This window comes from Armigeres subalbatus, chromosome 3 (assembly GCF_024139115.2).
Source record: "Armigeres subalbatus isolate Guangzhou_Male chromosome 3, GZ_Asu_2, whole genome shotgun sequence".
NCBI lineage: Eukaryota > Metazoa > Arthropoda > Insecta > Diptera > Culicidae > Armigeres > Armigeres subalbatus.
This window is the reverse complement of record NC_085141.1, coordinates 67161046-67169400: the sequence shown is the minus strand read 5'-3', so window position 1 is coordinate 67169400 and position 8355 is coordinate 67161046.

Below are 8355 nucleotides of genomic sequence, written 5' to 3'. Positions count from 1 at the left end.
TTGTTAGTAGAATACTTGACGATGATGTTAACATAGTTTTGAGTCGTTTTATTCGGGTGGATCTTACCTTTACAGTCAATACAAGTTGAGCATGTTGTCGATTTTTTATTCTGTTAAATCTTCTAACATTTATCTTACTGCTTCATCATGTTGGCTACAACGTATACATCACCCAAACCTATTATATTTGGCACCATCACAAAGTGTAGTCCAAAAACTAATAAAGCCATGAATATACGTTCGTAAATTATTTTTGATCGCGCAGAAAGTACTCGGTCTTTATTATGTATAAAATTATTATTGTATTATCTTCTTGCTGTATTCATTGTGAAATTCAAAAAGGTACCCATCGGTACCCATCAATGAAATTCACACTGTTGTTTCATTTTTTTGTCAGGAATCCAATCCTGCAGAAATTAGGTTCCGCCACCCTCCGCCCGCTCAGTTATTTCGGTTTTACTGACAGTGGTCGTTTCGGTCTTGCCAATCAATTTTGATAAAAAGCAACGCACAATATGGTTTCTCTTCTCCTTCTACTTCTCATTTGCCTCAATACAATGGTGCGACATCAGCTGAAAATTGTCTAGGGGTCGTACACTTATTACTTAAGCGTTATTTCAACATCCTCCCTTCATGTAAGATTTCTTACATACTTAATTTTTACCGGGATCTCAGCAAAATGTTAAACTTTTACCGAGTTTCGCACAGCCGTGCCCCAGCAAACATGTTTTTTGCCGAGATTTCTGTCAAAATTGCTGAAAATCAGCAAATAATTTACCGAAAATCAGCAAATAATTTACCGAATAACAAACGCCATTTTTGCCGGGATATCAGTTTTTATTTTGCTGGGCAGACGGCTGTGCGGATTTTTGCCGAGCTGCAGAATTAAAAACTGAGTGTGTACATACAAATGATTTTTTTATTTATAGGTAAAACGACAGATCCCTCCACCATAAGGGCATACGTAATATGTGCACGGCCCCTAGTACAATTTGTTCTCGTCTTACGCATACTTTAATTAGGGAAATTCCATGTGATCATGAGTTTTTACAGGTACTTGCGCTCTGAGATTTTGAAAATATTGTTAAAGGAAGTAGGACAAACTATCAAGTCATGTCATGTTTAGTCGCAATGCAGAGAGAGTATTTTATTTGACCCCTACGTCTAATTTTCCATACTTACTCTGTAAAAAGATCATGAGTTTTCACATGAACCGTAATATCAAGAAACGATTTGCGCCTCTACAGCTTTAGTTTGTGTAGGGACGATCCGTTCTATATGTTTACAATTTCTAATAATGGAATACATTTTTCCGTTAGAACTGCTGTGAGGCGGCAGAATTCGGTAATTAAAGGTAGCAGTTAATACCTGTGAAAGTGCTAATAGAAATAGAACTCTACACTCGCGGCGCCAGCCATTGATATTTGATGAGGCACCACTTGGTGCAAGCACGTTGTCTTTGAGAACGTTAGCGTGCTTGCGACGACTGGTGCCCCACCTCTCGTTCCGGTAGTGGATCTCTAGCTTACGGGTCGGTGATGCCGAGAAGATGAACCACCCATTCAATGAAATATCATAATATGTGGCATGCTAGACCATTTTATTCACTTCTAACATTTTTGACCGTCTTTTTTGGGATTGGTCCCACTGTGCGTCGCCGGCAATTATACCGCTGAAATCTTGGGTGTTGCGCTTCAGAAGTCTGTATTGGCAAAAGCTTTGGCTGTCGTGGTTGTGATTTGCTCACTAAATCGAAGTTCACTGTCCAGTGAAACACCTAGATCTTTGACGAGCGGGTCTCGGTTCAAAGTTAGATCGTGCATTTCTCGCTTAACTTTTCAAAAGGTCCTAAGTAACATTTTTTTCATGAATTAATTTGAGTCTTGCAATCAAAAGATTTCATGTTGTACTGTTGATTGCGCTATTCAAATTAATTCATGAAAAAAATGTTACTTAGGACCTTTTGAAAAGTTAAGCGAGATTTCTTTCTTATTGGCATTACATCCCCACACAGGGACAGAGCCGCCTCGCAGCTTAGTGTTCATTTGGCACTCTCTCAGTTATTAACTGCGAGGTTTCTAAGCCAAGTTACCATTTTTGCATTCGTATATCATGAGGCTAACACGATGATACTTTTATGCCCAGGGAAGTCGAGACAATTTCCAATCCGAAAATCCGAGAATCGAACCCAGCCACCCTCAGCATGGTCTTGCTTTGCAGCCGTGCGTCTTACCGCACGGCTAAGGAGAAGGATCGTGCATAGTGTATTCGAAAATTATTGGAGAGCGCAGACGTGTGAACATGATGATGTTACATTTCTAGACCTAATTTAGTTTACATTCGCTGACATTCCATTCCGATCGCACCAGTCCAGTCCAGTTTACTAACATCTACTTGCAACGCGCAACAATCCACCAGCGATGGCACGAAACATTTTCAAGTCGTAGGCATGCATTAATTTCAATGGCTCCTCACTTTGAGAATAAAGTTTGAATTTTGTAGAATGGGTCGTGTAGAATGCATGTGGGTTGTTGGGTTTCATGTGGCACATACATTTGCTGTGAAAAAATCCGAAATTCAGCTTTGCAAAGGAAGGAAACCAAATTTCTATAAAAATACGTACTTTTGTGAAATAAATTCCGTTTTTCACAACAAATGAACGTGTCAAATAAAATACAACAACTCACATGCCTTCTACAAGGCCCATTCTACAAAATTAAACCCTTTTCTCAAAGTGAGGAGCTAAAATTCAGCTTTACGGAGGAGACAACCAAATTTCTATGAAAAGACGTACTTTTGTGAATTAAATTCCGTTTTTCACATCAAATGAACGTGCCGAAAAAAATCTAACAACATGCATTCCACAAGGCCCATTCTAAAAAATTCAAGTTCTATTCTCAAAGTAATGAGCCGAAATTCAGCTTTGCAAAGGAAGGAAACCAAATATCTATAAAAATACGTTTTTTTTATCAGACTGAGGCTGGAGTAGCCTGTGCTGCACATAAAAGTCTTCTCTATTCAGCTCGGTCCATGGCTGCACTTCGCCAACCACGCAGTCTGCGGAGGGTCCGCAAATCGTCCTCCACCCGATCGATCCACCTTGCCCGCTGTGCACCTCGCCTTCTTGTTGCCGTCGGATCGTTGTCGAGAACCATTTTCACCGGATTACTGTCCGACATTCTGGCGACGTGCCCGGCCCACCGCAGTCGTCCGATTTTCGCGGTGTGAACGATGGATGGTTCTCCCAACAGCTGATGCAACTCGTGGTTCATTCGCCTCCTCCACGTACAGTCCGCCATCTGCACCCCACCATAGATGGTACTCAACACTTTCTTTTCAAAAACTCCCAATGCGCTTTGGTCTTCCACGAGCATCGTCCAGGTCTCGTGTCCGTAGAGAACTACTGGTCTTATAAGCGTTTTGTAGATAGTCAGTTCGGTACGGCGGCGAACTCTATTCGATCGGAGCGTCTAACAGAGTCCAAAGTACGATTTCCAGCCACTATGCGCCTCCGAATTTCTCTGCTGGTATCGTTATCGGCGGTCACCAATGAGCCCAAGTACACGAATTCTTCTACCACCTCGATTTCGTCACCACCGATAGAAACTCGTGGTGGGTGGCTTACATTGACCTCTCTTGAGCCCCTTCCTATCATGTACTTCGTCTTTGACGTGTTGATGACTAGTCGAATCCGTTTAGCTTCGCTTTTCAGTCTGATGTAGGCTTCCTCCATCCTCTCAAAGTTACGTGCCATGATATCAATGTCGTCGGCGAAACCAAATAACTGGACGGACTTCGTGAAAATCGTACCACTCGTGTCGATCCCTGCCCTTCGTATTACTCCCGCCAAAGCGATGTTGAATAGCAGACACGAAAGACCATCACCTTGCCGTAACCCTCTACGCGTTTCGAAGGGACTCGAGAATGTCCCTGAAACTCGAACTACGCACATCACGTGATCCATCGTCGCCTTGATCAACCGTTTCAGTTTATCCTGAAATCCGTTTTCGTGCATTAGCTGCCATAGCTGGTCCCGATCGATTGTATCATATGCGGCTTTGAAGTCGATAAATAGATGATGTGTGGGCACGTTGTATTCGCGGCATTTCTGCGAACACCTGGTCTGTGGTAGAGCGTTCACCCATAAATCCCGCCTGGTACTGCCCCACGAACTCTCTTGCAATTGGTGTTAGTCGGCGGCATAAAATTTGGTAGAGTACCTTTAAGGCGGAGTTAGCAATGTAATTGCGCGGTAGTTGCTACAATCCAGCTCATCGCCCTTTTTGTAGATGGGACACACGACACCTTCCATATACTCCTGCGGCAAAACCTCGGCCTCCCAAACCTTGGTAATTACCCAGTGCAGCGCTTTAGCCAGTGCCTCACCACCTTGTTTAAAAAGCTCTCCTGGTAGTAGGTCAACTCCAGGGGCTTTGTTGTTTTCCAGCCGGCCGATCGGAGCCGGAAGTCGCATGTCCTGCGCGCGTGCTCCTAGGTTCATTACCATACCGTCACCGTTGTCTATATCGCCATTCAGGTGCTTTTCGTAGTGCTGCCGCCACCTTTGGATCATCTCACGCTCGTTTGTAAGAAGGTTCCCGTTTATGTCCTTACACATATCGTGATGTGGCACGTGGCCCTTACGTGAACGATTTAACTTCTCATAGAACTTTCGTGCGTTATTAGCGCGGTACAGTTGCTCCGTCTCTTCACGGTCTCGATCTTCTTGCTGGCGCTTTTTCCTCCGGAAAATCGAGTTTTGTCTGTTCCGCGCCCGTTTGTATTGTGTCTCGTTCGCCCTCGTGCGGTGTTGCAGCAATCTCGCCCATGCTGCATTCTTCTCCTCAACTAACTGCTCACATTCGCCGTCATACCAGTCGTTTCTCTGATCCGGAGCCACCGTGCCTAGTGCAGCGGTTGCGATGCTTCCAATGGCGGATCGAATATCTCTCCAGCCATCTTCAAGAGATGCTGCGCCTAACTGCTCTTCCGTTGGGAGTGCCACTTCCAGCTGCTGCGCGTAGTCTTGGGCTAGTCCACCGTCTTGTAGCCGTCCAATGTTTAGCCGGGGCGGACGACTCTGACGCGTGTTGATCACCGTCGAGAGTTTTGAGCGCAGACATACTGCAACGAGGTAGTGGTCGGATTCAATATTCGCACTGCGGTAAGTGCGTACGTTCGTGATGTCGGAGAAGAATTTACCGTCGATTAGAACGTGGTCGATTTGGTTTTCCGTTACTTGATTAGGTGATTTCCATGTGACCTTGTGCTTCGGAAGAAAGCTAGCGGACTACCATTCCGCGGGAGGCTGCAAAGTTTATGCATCGTTGGCCGTTGTCGTTCGATACGGTATGCAGACTATGCGGTCCGATAACCGGTCTATACATTTCCTTATTTCCTACCTGAGCGTTCATGTCACCGATAACGATCTCCCTTCGTGTGGGCAGTGCACGTTGATGATGCTATAGTTGACGAAACGGCCTTTTATCCTCAGCTTGCACATCCTTGCGTTGATTGGCTGCCACCCAATCACGCGTTTGCGCATCTTTCCCAGCCGGTTCCCAGCACGTTGGTGGTGCCACAGCTTTGGTAGAAGGTAGCCGCTCGATGCCCGCTTTTCCACACTTTCTGTCCTGTCCAGCAGATTTCCTGCAGCGCTACGACATCGAAGTTGCGGGGATGTAAAATACGTGAGTAATTCTCGCTGAAACCGGACCACTATTTACACAAGGTTCTTAAAAATGCATAAATTTATATTTTTTCGAAAGCTTTCGGCGAGTATATTAAGGATCCGAGTTAAATTCTTCAGAAAGATGAACCCCTCGTTAGTTATACACGATGTCATTTTAATGGACCCCTCAATTTTTGTCAATTCTTGACTCACCAAAACTATCATAACTCACCAAAACTATCATAACATTTCCCAACCGATCGTAGAGATCAGCATATCGTTGGACAGAAGAAGAGTGTATCCTCAATTTCCTATAATAAAAATTGAGGCAGCCATATTGAATTTGGCAGCCACCTTGAATTTATTTTTGAAAACTATTTTTCGCCTAGTTGGCAACCACCGATTTTGAACATTAATACATCGATAGATAGCATAGCTTATATTGTGCATTGTGTCCATAAATCTCAGGTGTATGTTTTTTAAGGGTATGCGATAACACACTTTTTCCTAACGAAACGAAACGAAACGAAATTTAAAATGTCTATGTTGATTCGAAACGAAATATAGATTTACTTTCGAGATTTCGAAACGATACGAAATCAAGGTCCATTGAATTCGAAATTTTACGAAACGAAACGAAATTTTAATTTTTTTTCCGCGGATTTTTTTTTATTTGATTTTACATTATATACGCAATTCTAATTTAATTTTTTTGTAGTAAAATATCTGTTTTGTAACCAATAGAGCTATAACTACAGAAGAAGCAGTCTATGATAAATTACCGCGTCCCCGTTTATATACTATTGGCGATAAGGCGATACCCCAGCATTTGTGTCGCTTTCAAATGAATTCATCGTGGAGCGAGTGGTCTTGAATTTGATCATTTTTTTATCAATTCAGTTTTATATCAGTAAGTATGTAAAAATATAGAAATTGTTGTATGTTTGTCCTTGTATATGTGTGTGCATATGAGGCATGCAAAAAGCTCACGACTCCGCAATGTTCCTTACATATTGTACAAATAGTAAAAAATAGCGTAGCTTAGCTTGATTAATTGTACACATCGTAGTTGCTAATCATGATTGGCCGAGAAACAGCGAATATGCATAGCTTACCAATTGAATAATCTGCTTGGGATAAAAAAATGTACTTGCTTCGGAGTTTCCAACTCATGACCAATAACGATGCTGGTCACGTCCTTACAGTCATTTTAGGATTAGGAGAGGAAGTTTAGTTTCCCGAGCACATGAGGCACAACAACTTATGTGTCTTATACTCGGACTTATATACACCCGAATTTGATCACATTTGATGCATTACCAAATCGGGAATCGTTGGTTAGTTGAAAAGATAATTCATGTGAAGCCACCTTGATAAGCGACTAAACGAAGTTATTTTGAAAACCCGAAGACGAAAACCGTGTTTCAAATCAATCCGACGCATAATCAATGTGCTTCGTTTAATAAGCCTCTACAACACGATCGATTCTGCACTACATAATTTTGTGCTCTTCGATGCAGACATTATTTTTTAATCTCGTATTCTCCCGCACTAGCTAGCATGACCAACATCAACACGATCGATAGCACACTGATCAAAAAAAAATCTGCTTTCGAGGCACATTTTGTTCATTGTGCGTTTCCTAGACTAGCTGCCGTCCCGTGACCAGCAGCAACACGATCGATTCTGCACTCATACTGTGCAAATAGTCAAATAATATCACAGAGTTCAAATTTAAATCTTGGAGGCTATGTACCTTCAATCCTCTGAAGTTTTTATTCTTACTTTTAGGTAAGATTCTAATTGTTGCTTGAACGTAAAAGGTTGCATTATGTTTTCATCAGGGCCATCCTAACTCTTAAGCGGTGCTTACTCATTAAACCTGGGTTGAGGCCTAAGCGGAATTGAAGAAATTGGCCTTTAATAAGAAAGAGGCGCTAAAAAAACTTCACAAGGACCCTAGGAATCCACGCCACGACTTTGACACTTCAACAAAGTTATACTGATCTGATTTATATCCAATTAAATTTACACTCTAAGCCTGACGTTTTAAATATTGAGTCGGACTACTTTTGTAAAACATAGGTTAGAATAGTTGAAGATACTTTTCGTTTTCTTTTAGATATTTCTAACAAAACACTGAAGACGTTTCATAGAAGAAAACTAAACACGTATGAGTCGACAATCATAATGGGATTACTACATAAGCGTTAATAGAAAAAGCTGTATAATATAAAAATGTAAAATCAAAAAGCAGTTTTTATGATTTTGTTCAGCGGCGCAGCCAAATTTTTTATAAAACATGGTTCAAGTTCAAATATGTTTCGAAATTCCGCGAAATTCCGTTAAATTTCGTTAGAAGCTAATTTTTTCTAGCGAAATTTTTGTAATTTTACGAAACGAAACGAAATCAAGAAATCAGATTTCGCTATGCTCAAATTCCGCGAAATACCGCGGAATTTCGTTTCGAACCACCTGAAACGAAATTTTTCGAAATACCGCATATGCTTAATGTTTTTTCTATCAAAAGTTATGTACTATTTACCAATACCAAAATTCTTGAATTATTTTATACAATAACTTGAAAGCGGCTCCGTTATGCTCAAAACTTTTGAGCCCTTCAAATAAAATACTGTTGTAGATATGCTTTTCATCTTTGAAACATATTTGGCTTAGAATAGTGT